The sequence below is a fragment of the Heterocephalus glaber genome, unplaced genomic scaffold (genome assembly GCF_053883595.1).
Source record: "Heterocephalus glaber isolate CG9 unplaced genomic scaffold, H.glaber_assembly_v1.0 deba00000901, whole genome shotgun sequence".
NCBI classification, from domain to species: domain Eukaryota; kingdom Metazoa; phylum Chordata; class Mammalia; order Rodentia; family Bathyergidae; genus Heterocephalus; species Heterocephalus glaber.
The window spans coordinates 1,919,822-1,924,768 of NW_028258171.1; the positions used below are offsets into that span (position 1 = coordinate 1,919,822).

The window sequence follows — 4,947 nt, forward strand, 5'->3', positions numbered from 1 at the left end:
CAAAATTTTTGGTTTTTGAACTTGAATGTGGACCTTTACTCCATCAACTACGTGATTTTCATGTTGCACTGCATTCTGAAGTGCTTCTTCTGAAGAAAAGTAAATCCAACACATACCTTTATGCAAGCCAGTCTCTTTATCAAAAGGAAGAATGCACTTTGTTGTTTTTTTTTTACCTTTACATAATGCATCTTGGTTCTTATTTTTTCCCCATTCCTAGCCCTCCCTTCACCCCCTCCACACTTCCCTATTTACAAAGACTTTATTTCCATTTTTTCCATTTCTCATCATTTTTCCTTTCCCTTCTTTCCTTTCCCCTGCCCCTCCCACTACCCCTACCCCTTGGGACCTTTTCTTCCTATTTTGCAAAGAATGCACTTTCATATATGGCCAAAGTGAGGAAAGTGTTTTCTCAGCTCATCGGCTGTTGCAGTCCAAGGAATTTTCTGGACAAAAGCAACCTGCCGAGTAAAATTCGTACACAGTGCCAGGGCACCCCTCACTACCGAGGCTGCCATCTTTAAACTCGGAAAGGATTTATTTATAAGAAAAAAGTATACACTCAAGAAAATAAAGAGTACAAGCACTCAAGAGAAAGACATTCACTTGAGGGGTTTAAAGGGGTAGTTGGAAACAGCTTTATTTATTTTTTTCTTTTTGACAGCTTTATTTTTCAGTACTCAGGACTGAACCCAGCGCCTTCACACTGATCTACATCCCCAGTCCTTTTTTTCTTTTGAGACAGTCTCCATAAGCCACTAAATTGCCCGGGCTGCCAGAGTGCTGGGATTACAGGCATGTGCTACCACACTTGGCTCAAAACAAAACAGTTTTCACAGGGGCTGAGAGTGGAACAGGAAAAACAAAAGCTTTCATAATTATTATCCATAATCTTTGCTCACTCGGTCAATGCACCAGTCGCAAAGGTGTGCAGTGAATCATAAGCAACTCCCATCACTTGTTAGAGCCCTCTGTTATTTTCAGAAAGCAGTAAATTCGAAATCCTGCTGGATACTGTTAGAAAGGCACATAGACTGCATGAACCTTTTGTGTTCGGAGTGGACAGATGAGAAAAAACAGTGCACTCCTGGACTGTCCCAACTTGCCATGCGTTTCACTTCTAACTTGCTTTCTCAATACTGAACCCTCTTCTTTGCAATACACACAGGCCAAAAGGTAAATTATCATGGTCACTCTGATCTATATTCTACAGATAAATTTAATTCTCAAATTAGGAGCAGTTATGGTATGAAATGAGTGCATTTGGAGCGGAGGGTGACAGGAGAGTGACAGATCCCAGAAGCAGCCATGGTTCAGGATTCAGGGCCATGAAGAACCACCAAGAGTGAAGGAATCTTGGCTGGGGATTTAGCTTGGTGGTTTTGCCGCCTGCCTTACAAGCTCAAGGACCCAAGTTCAATCCCCGTACCAAAAAAAAGTTAAGGAACCTTCTCCCTGAGGTTCCACCATCAATTTACTCCTTCCACTTCTTGTTTCTTCTCTGTCTTTCCTTTTTCCTCTCATTACAGAATGGCTGGTGCTCTCTGAATTTTCCCATTCAATCTTTCAAGGAAAAAAAGTATAATTGGTCTAGTTAATTATTCTTACCCTTACCAGGGAAATTTTTTGTGCTGAGTCATTTCATAGGTCAGCAGGTAGGTCATGGTCTAGGGATGGGCTGCCCTTAGGAAACTCAATCCCACCACCTTGCTGAAGGGATAAACTGAGGCTGGCTGAGCTTAGCAGAAATGCAAGTGGGAGGACCTGGGCAGAATGATTGACATGTCTAGTGTCCTATGTTAATGTTTTGGGGTTTTTATTCTACACAGATAATTTTAGATTTTATTTATTAAAATATCTATTTTGGAAACAATCATATATAACATACACCAAAGCTACACCATTATTAAAGACATTTTGTGGTTGTATTTCTCTTAAATAAAAGTAGGCTCTGTACATGTTTATACATATCTCTACTTGACAGTCACAGCTTCAATAATTATTTAATCATAAGAAATCCTCCCATCAGTCCCCAAAACTATTGTTTTAGGGAAGTTCTTGTAGAAAATAGAGATTATTTTTTCATTCTGGGTTGTTTCCTTCAGCAGATACAGGCGGTTCTTAAGTGTTACAGACAGCTAACAATACTGCCAGATCTGAAAGCTGCAGATGGAGAAGCAGATGTGGCTGTCACCACATAGGCTGAGTAAGCACAGAGGCACACCGCACATTCTTGCCAGAGAACCTGCGATACAAAACATTAGCTCCCTGAAACCATGTTGGACTTCAGACTCCAGATGAAAACTAATCATTAGTGTCATTTACCATGAGCCATGTCAGAAGTGTCTATGACACTCAGGAAGTAAGCATAATTGAAAAAACCCACTGTAAATATGTAAGAAAATGAGACGAGCTATCACACAACAAACATAAAGCAGACGCCTGTGGTCCAAAGTCTGCTCTGTGGCCATCAAATTGATCTTTCTGACCCCAGGTGGAGCCACATCTGTCCATCCCATAATTATCATCTAGCCAATTAATATAAATACCTAATTGGGAACATTTCATAATATGCCTTGGCAATCTCTTTCACTGTCCTAAAAACTGGGAAATTGTTCTTAAAGTAATTAAACACAATTATTAATTGAGCCATTTCACAATTCATTACTCGGGATCTTATTTTCTCAATATCCCTATTAAAATACAGAACCTAATTTTGGGTACTATCAAAATCCAGAATTCAACAATTACATTCTTTTCAGATGTTACATGATACTGTCCTACCATTAATATTTCAGCAACTTGATAGTCTTTTTAATAGAAATACTTCCTTGCTGAAAAAGATGTATTTGATAAATCAGTAGGCTTAATGTTCTCATTAAAAATAGAATTTCAGCCGGCCGCCGAGGAGACCCCGTGCACTGCTGCCAACGCCCCGGCAGAGAAGCTGAGGTCAACATCAAATTTGAAATATTTAAACTATTTCCACAATGCAGACAATTAAGTGCGTTGTTGTGGGCGATGGTGCTGTTGATAAAACATGTCTCCTGATATCTTATACAACAAACAAATTTCCATCTGAATATGTACCAACCATTTTTGACAACTATGCAGTCACAGTTATGATTGGTGGAGAGCCATATACTCTTGGACTTTTTGATACTGCAGGACAAGAGGATTATGGCAGACTATGACCATTGAGTTATTCACAAACAGATGTATTTCTAGTCTGTTTTTCAGTGGTCTCTCCATCCTCATTTGAAAATGTGAAAGAAAAGTGGGTGCCTGAGATAACTCACCACTGTCCAAAGACTCCTTTCTTGCTTGTTGGGACCCAAATTGATCTCAGAGATGACCCCTCTACTATTGAGAAACTTGCCAAGAACAAACAGAAACCTATCACTCCAGAAACTGCTGAAAAGCTGGCCCGAGATCTGAAGGCTGTCAAGTATGTGTAGTGTTCTGCACTCACACAGAAAGGCCTAAAGAATGTGTTTGATGAAGCAATATTGGCTGCCCTGGAACCTCCAGAACCGAAGAAGAGCCGCAGGTGTGTGCTGCTATGAACATCTCTCCAGATCCCTTTCTGCACAGCTGGTGTCGGCATCATACTAAAAGCAATGTTTAAATCAAACTAAAGATTAAAAATTAGAATTCGTTTCTGCAATAATGACAAATGCCCTTCACCTACCCACATGCACTCGTGTGAAACAAGGCCAATAGGTATGCCCCCCACCCCTCCCAGTACTAGTTAATTTTGAGTAATTGTGATTGTCAGAAAAGTGATCAGTACTAGTTTTTGTTTTGTTGTTTCAAAAAAACTTTTTTTGTTGTTGTTTAAAAAGTAAGGCATGCTTGTGATGACTCTGTAACAGACTAATTTGAATTGTTGAAGCTGCTCCCTGGTTCCACTTGAGAGTAATCTGGGACATCTTAGTATTTTTTTTCCCCTTCTTTTTTGGCGGGGAGTGTATGTGGGGGTTTGTTTTTTAGTCTTGTTTTTTTAGTTCATTAACCAGTGGAAAGCCCTTAGGGGAGGAGGACGGATTGATTCCACATTCCACTTCCTAGATCTAGTTTAGAAAAACGTGTTCCCTACCTGGTGCTCTTAGGAAGGAGTATAGTAAATGCCTCATTTAATAATATACTCCTTTTTGAAAGTTGCCTTTTTTCTCTCCACCCTTGAGTAGATCCAGTATTTGATGAAACTCATGAAAGTGGGTGGAAGCTGTCTTGCCCCTCCTCTTTTCTAGGATGCACTCTATATGTGACTGTGACTTTCAAGGAAATTTGTTTGCCATTTGCTAATTTCTTTTTTGAAGTTAATTTTAACTTCTTTCACTGATAAATGAAGAAAAGTATTGCATCTTTTGAAATACACCAAATGGATTGAGTTTGTAATTTAAAAATTTTCCCCCTGTCAGTCATTGTCTTATATGCTTGGCATAGGTTTGCAACTCAGTGGTGTTTGGTGTTCCTAGAACCCAGCTGAAAATCTTACACATGGAGGAAATATTAGGGGTGGTGCTACAAGACAGATGCCTGGGAGATAACTGGCATCCTCTTTCAGGTTATGAGGATGCAGGCCTGCTTCATTAAGAAGCTGGGGGTGGGTGGGGGCGGGGAAGAACACTTACCAACATGGGGACCAGCTAGGGAAATCCCCTTATTTCTGTTTTGCATATGAGGAACCCTATTGCAACCGGTTGAGGCTCTCTAGTTTAATAAAGTTCATACAAGGAGTCTTATGAAGACTGTTTTCGTAAGTGTTAATAGGGGTTTTATCACCTTATTTTTGTTACAGATTCCAAGTTTTAAAATGTTTAGGTAATTTTTTTCACCTTCCCCAAAATCCTAATACTTGTAGATTACATTAGTGTTGAACCAATGCTTTCTCATGTCTCAATCTTTGTATATGCATTCTTTTCAGATGTATTAAACAAAAGC

The 4,947-nt window shown here is 39.6% G+C and overlaps 1 pseudogene; it reads left to right on the forward strand.

Annotated features, from left to right (window-relative positions):
- The first annotated feature begins 2,902 nt into the window (after positions 1 to 2,902).
- Positions 2,903 to 4,417, forward strand: LOC101714595 (cell division control protein 42 homolog pseudogene; annotated as a pseudogene).
- Positions 4,418 to 4,947: the final 530 nt, after the last annotated feature.